A 13217-nucleotide genomic window follows, 5' to 3' on the forward strand; every position below is an offset into this window, starting at 1 on the left:
CTCTTCAAAAAGCGTCAGCGATATGTCACTAGGTTTGCGCTTGGTGTCCCCAGGAGGAGGGGTCTGCTGGATTTTTGACAGCTTAGGGTGAAGAAATTCACGTTATTTGACTCAAACTTTTTGAGCCCTTTCAATTGTGATATGAACTCCACTAGTGTCTGGTTTTTTTTATAAAGCGCCTTCATCACGGTACCATTTTTTGTGAAAATGCGTTCTACATCAATATAGGTCAGCACTTCATCTTTGAGACATAATTTTTCAAATAACTTATTCACATTAATTTTGTAGCCGTCTCATCTACTGTGTGAATATGGTTACAGTTCCCTTTTCTTGGAATGATACCACAAAGTCCAATATCCGCATTCGGAAATGCTTGTTTGATTTTAACAATAGCTTGTGTTGCAAAAGCATTCACTTGATCACTATCGTGGTTGTTTTAACTTAATTCATTAGTACATAAGCTTATGATGACCTTGCCTACATATGAACCATTGAAGTTCACACAATGGTTTTCAAAAGCCGCACCCAAACACTAATATATTTTTTTCTAGGGAGGCACCATTGAAAGAGGCATTGTCCTCAAATCGACCAACTCTCAAACAATCTAAAGCTCTTAACATTACGTTTGTCCCTTTTGATTTGGTGAAGTATTTTTCAGGTGTCTATAGATGGTTGGTTGCCACATGTAAGGGGTCAATGAACTGAATTTCATTTTTGTTATTTTCTTGTGCTTCTCTACCTTCTAGAATATCATTAGCATAATAACCATAAGACTTTATCATTTCACGCTTTTCAAAGTCAACGCAGTCATTACGGACGTGCACGGTTTTTTTTACAGAAGGAACATTTATATTCAGTAAGATAGTCGCTAGCAAAATGCGCTATTTCTGCAAAGTTATAGCAGCATTTACTATGATCTGGCTTATCTTTGCAAGCATAGGAAGGATGATTTCTTTGTTTACAATGAACACAATCTGTACGACCATTGTCGGCAATCAATCGGACAGCATATCTCCTAAATGTTGTTTTGTTTGGTATTGTCGGAACATAATAAATGATTAGAATGTTTCTTGACCCATTTTCTATATTTTTTCATCGAATATATCCTCACTTTACTGAACCCGGGACGACATTGCCATACTGAAGCATTTGTGTAGCTACATAGCAGTCATTTAGTTCATTTGGAAGGTCTTTGATTTTTATGTTCGATTGTGTTGTCGACATTAATATATTTGACGCTTCTACTTTTTATTGTTAATTCACACTGTACTAACCTTTCTTTGGCATCTAGGTCACTTAAAGTAACAACACAACTTTTTTTAGTCAGTTGGATGGATTTAACACTCCCTTATTTTATTTGTTTTTCAAGTTCCTTATTATTTCATCGTGTGTTATCCCCTTCAAACCAAGAGTATAAAAATGAACTGTTAGTGTTCTTTGTATGTTGGCCATTTTGAAAAACTGATGAGTTGAATTCAGATGTCGCACATATACAAAATGTCAATCAATAGAATCACTCTATCGCCTGTGTGAAAATGCCTATAAACACAAGAAACAAATAGGAAATTCCTCTATGCATACACAAATCCAAAAAGTTATAGACTTCAAGACTATATTACAATAGAAAATCGAAAAATTTATCGGAGCTCAAAAAAACACTCACTCTTCAAGTAAGGGAGATAACCTGTATAATTATGTACATTTGAATAAAATAATACGTTAGCTATACGCCATTACGTTAGCTACTTAAATGTACACTTGAACGCAAACTCATCGTACGGTCTTTCACTCTGTTATTAGTTCCATCAAGTCATATTTTTAAACAGAGACAAAACCTACATTTTTTTAAATTACATTTTTTTTTAAATTTTGTAAAGTATGAAGAACTGCATTTTAGCAACGTTGAATCGGGAATCTGTTTTGTTTTATTTACCAGGAACTGTTTTGTCTCAACAATTAAAACAATTATATATTAAAAAAAAACCTGAGTTACATCCTACATTTCCTAAGTATAAACAATCAAAAGTATGAAGAACTGCATTTTAGCAACGTTGAATCGAGAATCTGTTTTGTTTTATTTACCAGGAACTTTTTTGTCTCAACAATTAAAACAATATTAAACTAAAAAAAACTGAGTTACATCCTACATTTCCTAAGTATAAACAATCAAAATTCAGAAACAAGTCACGTTACTCATTGTAATTTATATCAATATATACGCAATTAATACATTTATTCAACAGGCTACAAACTGAGATGTCCACCTGTTCCCATAGGTGGAGTCGGCCACTGCGCTGACATATGTGGAGCTACTGGTTGTAAAAATGGATATCTTTGCTGTTCTATTGGTTGTGGAAAAGAATGCAGAAAAGGAATTCGGATTAATCATTAAAGTGGCAATTACCTACATATGTGGTAAGAAATTGTTATACTTACCTTTCATGAATATTAATAATAAAATGCGACCCAACGGTAACAACTGTGATACATGCATAAAGTAACATGCCGCTTTCTCTACAATATCTTAAGCTCTATATAGTACAAAGTCTATTAAAGGTATACATACATTAATCAGAAACAATAAGTTGTTGTTGTTTACCTTTTAAGCGTCATTTCGGAACTAATGTTATGTGTTATACATCGCCCTTGACCCAGTACACTCCAGTGTGTAGTGTCAATTGTGTTTAACGTTCTCTGTTAAAATGTCTTCTGCTTAGTTAATGAAATGGATCGGTACTTATACATCCCGCCATTGTCTTATTGTGATATGGTCAATTTGGAGTTCTTGTTTTTCATTTTGCCTTATGTACTTTGTCTTTATGCCGTTTTGTGTGTCTTTGTTGTAATATTTCTTTGTTTTATAGTGTTTAAGGTTATATTACAATCTTGACTGCTGTATCGCAATTTTTGACGTTTTTAACTATTATCTCTGTTTGTTTTGCTCACACAGGGTTTTCAATATAATGTAATTATATGCTACTATCATACAAGTGAGAGGTTTATCTAGCTATAAAGCTATTAAAGCAGGAATATCTCAGTTGTTTTCCATTCGTTAGATGTGTTTGAGCTTTTGATTTTGCCATTTAAGAAAGGAATTTCCGTTTTCCTTTACCGTGGAGTTCGGTATTTTTGTTATTTTACTTTTTATGTGTACAAGTACCCTTTGATAATCAATCAAAGATTTTTTATCCAAAAATGGATGTTTAACTTGGTTTTTTCTGCTTCTACTGGTGCTGGGTTGCTATCACATTTACATTTATACCACATCTCATGTTGTTCATTTATTTACTTTTAAAAGATTGTCGCTTGAATTAAAAAAATCTAATATAGATTAGGACAAAATAACTCAGTAGTAACATATTGAGTTTTTAAAATTCAAAAGTCGATACAAATGATGAAGCATAAGCAACTAGTTAAAAATACTTGAAGCGGTTGCAATGCCTAAAGTCTACCTTTAAAAAAGTAACTCTCATTGTTTTGAAGCATTTAAAAAAATATCATTGTGTGTAAATTTGAACCGGTTGGTATGTTTGATTCAAGAAACTCACAAAATACTGGCTGAAAAATGCTCAGGACAACTTTACATTCCGTAAGCCGTTATAGTTATATAAGAGAAACATATGGTTCTAAATTTATCGAAATACCCATTTGTTGCAAACATAAAATTGATATGTACTTTGAAGACGATATATGTCATTGAAAAACAAAGGATATGGGGTATCAATCAATGACACAAAATCAGTACATGCACAGTAAAACAAAAACAAAAAACAAAAAAGCAAAAGAACGGCGCTTTTATTGCTGTTCTTTATCTCAAAGTCACAGTGAGTAGTTCTTTATTGTATACTGCATACAAGATGTAGAGTATATTTTTAGGACCAGACTGTAAAAATATAACGAACGAAGCAAATTAAACAATTATATTACGACCCTATCATATAAATTAATTCTTCCAATACATTGGATAACCTCATTATTCGCCTCGTGTTACAGAGTTAAGGAATCAGGGCATTTACAACACACATGCCTTGGATTCAATTTTGATAGCCGTACTTATTGTGACTGTTTATTCGTAAATAAATGATTTCAAAAAAATGCTACCCAACTTAAACCATTATCATGACTATATCGGACAAACAAAGTGTACATAGCTCTATAATATATATCTCAACAAAATTTGTTGGCGACGAAAACAAAATATCAACAAACAATCTCCACTACTCAAAAACAAATTAATCTAAAAATGAAAACGAAAGCTACCCAAAAACATAAAACAAAACCTTGTAAGAAGGTACCAGAAAAACAACGGATATAGTTTTATAAAAACAAATTCAAAGGAAAAGAACAACCAAATGAGAAATAAAAAATATATAACATATAGCATTCAAATATTTAAATTGATATAAAGTGTGTGTTTAACTTTGCTTACAAATAGCAGTTATACCACTTTTCCTCAGTATCAATTTTTATTTGTATATCAAACTTGCTTTCTTTTATGTTGTAGGCTACCAGCATGAAAATGTGAGATTTCAGATAAAGGATACTCGTTCTTTTGATATTTGTCTTTGCCTTAACACTGACTGAGGCGTAGAACGTCTTTTCAAGTAAAAAATAGTATATGTATCGTCTTCATTCATTTAATGTGTCCTTCATTGTAAACTTTTTAATAATTGAACAAAATTGATTATTCTAAATAACTCAGGCCATTTAAATTCTTCAGTTACAATGAAAATTTATGAGGAATGAGTAAAATTCCATGCGAACAGATCAGCAGCCTATTGTCTGACAAGATGATTTTCAATGGGGTATTTGATGAAATATTTACTTTGCAGTTTCATTTAAATTGAGATATTGTACATGCATGTAATGTAAAAGGATCGAGGCGCAAATTTTCACAAGTGTTTTACAAGAGTAACATACAGCTTTTGTGTGAAAATGTCATTGCAGCATATTTTCTTACGAAAAGAAAACTCATATAAAGATAACGACAAGTCGTGACAGTAATTATTGGTGACCCTTCCTTACTTGCATATTACACAAATCCATCATCTAAGATACCAGGGTGATATGTTCAAATTATCATAAACACGAACACAGCATTAATTTTACAAAAACTGATTTAAAACAAATCACAAGTGTGATGTGTGATTAAGATCATAATAACATTACACCTGCGTTAAATCTAAATCCCGCAATTACATCAAACAAGGGCGATAATGTCCTGTGCAATTTGAGAAATAATACTAGAAGGGAGTGTGTTTTTGGGGACATAACCCACTTTAAATCATCCATAAACAGTTACATCATAGACTAAAACATGGAAAACACGATCTTTAAACTGTTGGTAGTTGGTCATTTTTACGTAGTATAATATTAATAGGAATCCGGAACTGCATAGTTGAAATAATTGTGTTCCGGTCCAAGCTGTTGTCAAATACGCAAAGTTAGAGGATTTTGCTCCAGCCGAAACGAAAATGCATGGAAAAAAAAGGAAAGTCACAAAAATACTGAACTCCGAGGAAAATTCAAAAAGGAAAGTCCCCAATCAAATGGCAAAATCAAAAAAACAAACATATCAAACGAATGGATAACAACTGTCATATTCCTGACTTGAACCTGGTTTTATAGCTAGCTAAACCTCTCACTTGTATGACAGTCGCATCAAATTCCATTATATTGACAACGATACGTGAACAAAACAAACAGACACAATAGGTAAAGATGTCAAAAATAGGGGTACAGCAGTCAACATTGTGTTATCATCTTAATCACTATAAAAAACAAACAAATGTAACGAAGAAGCACAAAAAGGCATACAACAAATTTAACATCCTCATTTTGCTTATATTATACGATTTTATTTATCTATGTAAAATCCACCCATAAAGGATGGAAGGTTTTAAGTATTGGCGTAAAATCGCGCGTTTGAAATTCGCACAGGTAGACATAAAATAATTTTGTCGTTCCAGGTATGAGGGGATACATAAATACAGAGTCACGTTAAATGGATATAACAAAAAACAGACTTAACAGTAAAAGTATTATCAATAAATAAAATAAAATAATTGTGTGGTACAAAGTATGACGATATACATAAGTACAGAGTCACGTCAAATGTATATCACAAAAAACAGACTCAACAGTAAAAGTAATATTAATAATAAATTAATTTTGTCGTTAAAAGTATGACGGGATTCATAAGCACAGAGTCACGTCAAATGGATATTTCAAAAACACTTAACAGTAAAGGTAATATTAATAAAGATAAATAAAAGAATACTTTAACACATTATTAAGATGATAAAGAACGTCAGTACGCAAAATCTATACTTCAAGACCATCGTGTATTATTCGTGAAGTTGATACGGTATATATATCAACAAGTTCTTGGTACCTTCAGATGAACTTTTTTAGAAAAAGGACGAGACGTTCTTTGACATACCCCTGGTTCATCAACTTTCTGCTCAGACACTGGTGACGATTTAGAAAGTCTGAGTAGGAGCTGCAAGCTCTTGAAGTTGGGAAATATATATCCCATATGCAGGTGAAGTTGGTATATTGCTACTAAGGTGGGGGAAATTGATAATTTAAAAATTAAAATCGTCTCGTTTGTCATAGATTCTGGTACTGAGATGACTGTGTATGTCAAATTCTAGGTATAAGTCTAAAAATGAGGCGGAGGAAGCCGTGTCTGTTGTTTCTTTAATTTCTAGTTCTGGTGGATATTAATGGAACCCAATCAGAAAAGTTCGGATTGTTTATGGAAAGAACATCATCAATATATCTGAAAGTGAAATTAAATAACCTGGCTTCTTTGATCTTCTTGTTTTTGACAAGTGTCTGAAGGAACTCCGATAATAATACTAATCACTTGTTCCTCTGCGTAGCATGTTTTACCCTTTTGTTCACTATTAACAAAATATGCCTTATGGTATTGAAATGCATGTACCAAAATGCAAGTCAGGAATACGACAGTTGTTTTACCATTCGTGTGTTGGATTTGAAATTTTGATTTTGTCAATTGGTAAGGGACTTTCCGTTTTTAATTTTCCTTGAGTTGTTCTGTTCAGGGTTGATATATATAAGAAGATGTGGTATGAGTGCCAATGAGACAACTCTCCATCCAAGTCACAATTTGTCAAAGTAAACCATTATCAGGGGTTAAAATTAGCGGTGGTCCGAGGTCCGTGGTCTTCCATTTTTGGGTTCGGACCTTCCCGCCGGTAGTTACATTTATAGCATTTTGCAGATTAAAAAAATATCGAAAGCATTCTGAATGAAATAAATAAATTTAGTATAAAAATTATCTTCAAATATGTGATTTTACTGAAAGGAAACTTTTGAGTTTGCTTAAATTCTTCACAATATGATTTGATGTGTAGTCATGTGACCGGTCGTCGTACAAGATACCGCGAATCTTGAGAATATCTTATTAAATTGACAAATAGAACTACTATTAAACGGCATGAGTCTTTTTCGTTTTGGGGTCACCTCTACTAAACGAAATCCAGATAAAACAGGTGAAACATCGGTGGTGACTGATGAAAAGTAGCCGAAAAAACAGGATCTTACCAACGACCAGAAATATGATCGGGAAAGAGAGAACGCAAATTTTTGCCCCAGTGGAAGGTTAATCGTCCTTGGCTAAATTTCGACGAGACATCTGGTCTAATGGAGTGTATGTATTGTGTCAAGTATCCCACACACAGTGAAAGGGAAAGTGCCCTGGTTCAGGGGACTAAAAACTTTAAACTTGACCCGATAAAAAATCATGAAACCACCTCCCAGCATCTATCGTGCCAAACACAGTGGCTAAAAGAAACGGATCCAAAATTTGACAAAAAGGTTGAGTTGTTATCTGTCACAAATTTAGGTCAGTGTGTTCTGATGCAACAATTAAGACCAGAACAATTAAAACGATATAAGATTTTATTTAACACAGCTTATAGTGTGGGGAAAAAAGAGAAGCCTTTTTCCGACTCTGAATTTATTTTAGAGGTACAGAACAAAATGAGGTTGATGTAGCAGACCAGTATTTCAACATTGAGGGATGTAAACTGTTCCTTAAATTGATATCTAAGCAATTAAGATCACAAATTGTTGCAAGTTTACTTGCAGCACCATTTGTTAGTATTTTGTCAGATGGTTGTATTGACAGGTCTGTTATTGAACTGGAAATAGTTAATCTCCGGTATGTTGACCAGTGTATGCCCATCACTAAAATGATTAATCTTATATCCTTAGAATCAGCAACAGCAGAGGGGATTTTCAATGCAATTTTTAATGCTCTTAAAATTGTGGGCCTAAATGAGGAATAGATCCGCCATGATATCCCTGGTCCTAAACTTATTTGTGGTAATTTCGACGGAGCTTCTGTTAATTTTGGTAACAAATCTGGTGCCTTCAAAAGATTGAAAGATGAGGTGCCGCAAGCAATAGGTATTCACTGTATTGCTCACAAACTTGAATTGGCAATACTAGATGCACACAAAACTATTCCATATATGTCAACATTTGAAACCACATTGAAAGGGGTTTTCAAGTTCTACTATTATTCTCCTAAGCGCAGACGTGTACTTACAGATATAAGTGAGATTCTTGATCAAATTCTTTTGCACTTTGGTGATATAAAACAAGTACACTGGTTGTCAAGCAAGGAGAGGGCAGTAAAAACAATGCTTTCAAATTATGAGTTTGCTATCTATTTATATCTATGTTTATGTTTATATATTAACAGAATTTTTTGCTTCAACACTACGATCAAACTAATGAAGGTGAGCTCTGGCAAAATATTACCAAATTTATAATTAATTCTACCATTCAGATCCTAGAAATAGCTTTTTATCTGCTTCCCGTGGAAACATACACATGGGCTCGGTTAGCGGATATAAATATGTTAAATCAATTTTTTTTTAACTTTTTACCGTATCTCTGTCAATTTCTTTTAAAATTTTAATGTTATTATCAATATTTCATTGTTAACTAGCAATATGCAATTCACCATCTATGTCCTGTACTGAAAATACGGCAAAAGTTAAAAAGACAGCCATTAAACATATTTATAACCGCTAACCGAGCCCCTATTGAGACAAACTCAACATTATCTGTTGCTCGGATTTGGGAATCACAGCCATCCTTGTTATATGTTACGGTCATCTTGAAAAAATAATGATGATGAATTACAGTCATCTTAGCGATTTTTTCAAATCGAATTTCCTGTTTCATATACATTTCTCGGTAGTAATTTGTGATTTCCGTGTGAATCGTTTATAAATTTATTTCATACCAATTTATGCTTTATATATAATATAAACACTTTAACAGACAATACCAAATCCGAACTTATTCTGCGTCCTCTATCTTGGAATGACCGTGAATTGAATAACGGTCATCAGCTTTACCCCAGTGATTATGATGCAATGAATAGTATTCAAACTGTGCATATTATCAGTGTTGTGAAATGATATCTTCATAATTCGCATTAAAATGTTCAAGTATTGTACACAGTCTATTAAACCCTTCAAAACATGTAATTCTAATGATTATTGGTATAGGTTTAATTTTTTTGTGAGGACTTCTATCATCACTCTGCAACGCCAATTAGATATACAAACAAATGTTGCAGTGTTTTTTATCTTTGCTTCTTACGTTCGTGTGCGGTACACTCTTTTACCACTTTAAATATGTATTAACGATAAATTGGCCGAGTTTGAAGTCATCTTTACTAAACTTTGACTTATATATCTTGTGTATGTTTGTATCAGTAGTCAAGGGGTCGGACTCATTCCTCCCCTCAAACACACCCTTTTTGAAAACAAAATTAAAAAAATCTATTAAAGAATTTTAAATTTTGTTTCACATTTACATAATCTATTTGTTTTTGAACAAAAGAGTATTGAAATTATTAATCTCTCTGCATAAAACTACTTAGCGTTCAAACATAGGATGGGTTATTCACGAAACTCTATTCATTTAGGCATACACAATATTTGTTGCTAATTTCTCTTTTTCAGCTTATGCATGTGATTGAGTTCGCCGTGCAATGTGGTTTCAAACAAATTCCTTATTGTGGATAGTTTTTACAAATCTAGGATCACATGACATTATTGCATAACTTACTATACATTAAACATCGGTTGTATAAATGTAAATATTGTATATTTTTATGTCCAATGACAAGTATTCGGAGTAAGCATTTGTTTAAAAACTAGCCAAAAAGTAGTCAGAAACATGAAATACACAAGTAAACAAATTTTATCTGAACAGCTCTAAAAGACTAAACAATAAACTACTAGTCATTTTTCAGTCATTCATTCAATTTTTAGACTTATCCACAGCGGTATAGTAGGTACTGTTCAGACAATTCAATTAAGATAAGTTCAGGCAATGTTCAGACTTTTATCAGAATTTTTCAAATTTAGGTAGGAGCGTTCCTGATGAATGTCAATCCAGGAAAAAATGCTTTGGACGCACAAAACTTATACAAGGATATTTTTTGCAATTAATACAGTTGAAGAATGAAATACATCTGTTTGTTATCCGAAACTTGATTTAAAGTACATGACCTCTGATTAAGACCAAATATTAAAATCTATTTTTTTATTGGGGGGGGGGGGGGCTACAAACATGTATAAGAGTAGCATTTTGAAATAATATTTCCCTATTATCAGTCACTTAGGTTAAATTTTATGCGCATTTGCTAAAAATACATCGTATTGTTTATTATTGGATTTCAAGTCAACAATTCAACCTCATTTGAATTCGTATTTATTTAACCTTTGATTTGACCCTAAGGGATAATTAACACATATGTTTAGCATGACCAGTTAATGACAACATTGAAAAGTGAAAAAGACAACTGTTGGAAAGAACCATTTCGTTGACGGATTCGAACCTCAACAAATTATTCTTCTACAGGTAAAATCGATGATTTACATATATGCTTTTAATGTATGACATGAAATTTAAAAATAAAACACATAAGAAGATCCCGGTTATACGATTGCACATGCTTGTCTGTGTATTTTTATTTATGTCTAAATCGGGTCAACGACCATTGGCATTCTTTGTGGTCATCTCGATGGTTAATTAGATGGTTACTGGTCTAAAATGCTTAATGCTGAACCATTATAACGCGTCCATGCAATTTTCTCTCCATTTCTTTTGGACAGTCTTTACTTTGGATATAAGCTAAGGTATATCCCAATTCAAACATAAGAATCGGGAACACGAACTGGACAGCCAATTCCGACTTTTTTATTCGAGCGTCACTGATGAGTCTTTTGTAGAAGAAAGGTGCGTCCGGCGTACACAATTGTAATCCTGGTATCTATGATGAGTCTATTAACATAAACAAACAACAACTTCTCTTTAACTAACCTATTTGGTTCTGACCTGGTGAGATATAAAAACTGGACGAGATAGAATCAAATCCAAATCTTTGTATAGCTGTAATATAGAGTTTGGCATAAACCCAGTGTAATGAAATTTTAATAAAAGTAAAAATTGTAATCATATGTAGACATTTTGTTTGATAGAAATATGCAGCGTTGACCCAAGTAATAAATAATGGTATTTGAGGTTCGGATCGTTAAATATTCAGAAATCTTTCTTAGGATTTTACTAGAAATTGAGTGGAACTTTCAAAAGGGATATATTTATCATTTTTTATGTTCTCTTCCTATCATATCTATAAGTCTGCTTTAATGATCAGCTGAGATTGTCTGTGTATATAATCTTAGAAAATTAGACAATTCTATTCAGTTGAAATGGGGAACGGTTTCTTGATTTTGTTTGTCCCTTCGGATCGGAAGTAGCATTGCTACCACTTTACTTCTGAAATTCTTTACAACTACTCATCTCGAAAATTAATACTTACAAAAATGACGAGTATTGATTCAGACCACTTAACAACAACTGACATTTTGTCATTACTAGAAGCTCCTTGGTTTTTTTTTTATGAATTTCAATGCCAATATTTGAGAAGAAAGTATGTATCTTTATACAAAGAGAAATTATTCTCTCGGTACCGATGACAAAATCACAATTAATTTTTGAAAGTGCAGTAAAATCGAACAAAATTGTTCAGTTGATCCATTCAAAGGATCGTTTTTGGTTACTTTAAATTATAAAACTGAACTAAAAATGTCTTCTAAAATCCTTTTTGTTACCTATATTTTAGAAGTAATGTTTTAATTAATGAAAGAATATTCAGCGACAGTCGGCTGGTGCAAAATTAAGTGTAATATTTGTATTTTGTAAAGACCACAGTCTTATTTTAAATTAATCTCATAATTTGGAAAATTAAATGCTGTGTTCATGCTAATGACGAGTTGAACAATGATAATGGTAATTTCATGTGTGACAAGCATGTAAAGAAGTGTCTCCAATAATTGTTACCACTATGTCTTTATGTGCATGTGAATTTTCATTTCGTATAAAAAATTGACGGCAAAAGCTTAAATGACATTCTCATACAAGAGCTCGATCTTAATCATGTAAAGCATTTGTGAAGGTTTGTGCCTTGATTCTCAAAGTAACATTTGTGTACAATATCTCAATTAAGATAAATCCCCAAAATGATTGTTCATATTTCATCAAATGTCCCATTTAAAGTCACTTTGTCAGGCAGAAGTCTGTTGCTCTGTTGGTATGGAATTTTACTGATTCCCATTCATATAATAAATTCTCATTTATTATTGAGAATTTCTATCGGCATGATGTCTAAAAGAGAGGCAAAAGATACCAAAGGGACATTCAAACGCATAAGTCGAAAATAAACTGACAAAGCCATGACTAAAACATAATAAGACAAAAAAACAAACAACAATACACAAAACACAACATAGAAAACTAAAGACTGAGCAACACGAACCCCACCAAAAATTGGAGGTGATCTCAGGTGCTCCGGAAGGGTAAACTTCATACTTTTATTACAGATCTTAAGTTAAAGGTTACCATAAAGAAATCAATACATACATGTTTTTGTACTTTTAAATCATTTATTTTTATTGAAAAGACGTTCTACACGCAAAGTCAGTGTTAAGTCAAAGACAACTATCAAAGTACAAATATCCTTTATCTGAATGATTGTATTTTTTAGTAGCTACGTACCTAAAACATTATAAAAGTAAGTATAACATAAAAAGAAAAATCTATATTGAGGTAAAATTTTACTACTGCTACATGATATGTTAGCAAATGAAAACAAACACTTT

General features: G+C 32.5%; 1 long non-coding RNA gene across 2 annotated transcripts in view; it reads left to right on the forward strand.

Moving 5' to 3' along the window:
* The window catches only part of LOC127710730 (uncharacterized), a 40780-nt gene that overhangs the window by 2875 nt on the left and 24688 nt on the right, over nt 1–13217 (forward strand). Inside the window, exons 2-3 of one of the 2 annotated variants that reach the window (XR_007986303.1) lie at nt 2244–2415; nt 4505–4621. This is a non-coding gene — a long non-coding RNA (uncharacterized LOC127710730). Of the gene's footprint in view, nt 1–2243; nt 2416–4504; nt 4622–13217 lie in introns of those variants that run through there. The other variant, XR_007986304.1, reaches the window with a different exon arrangement.

The sequence above is a fragment of the Mytilus californianus genome, unplaced genomic scaffold, assembly GCF_021869535.1.
Source record: "Mytilus californianus isolate M0D057914Y unplaced genomic scaffold, xbMytCali1.0.p SCAF_8, whole genome shotgun sequence".
NCBI lineage: Eukaryota > Metazoa > Mollusca > Bivalvia > Mytilida > Mytilidae > Mytilus > Mytilus californianus.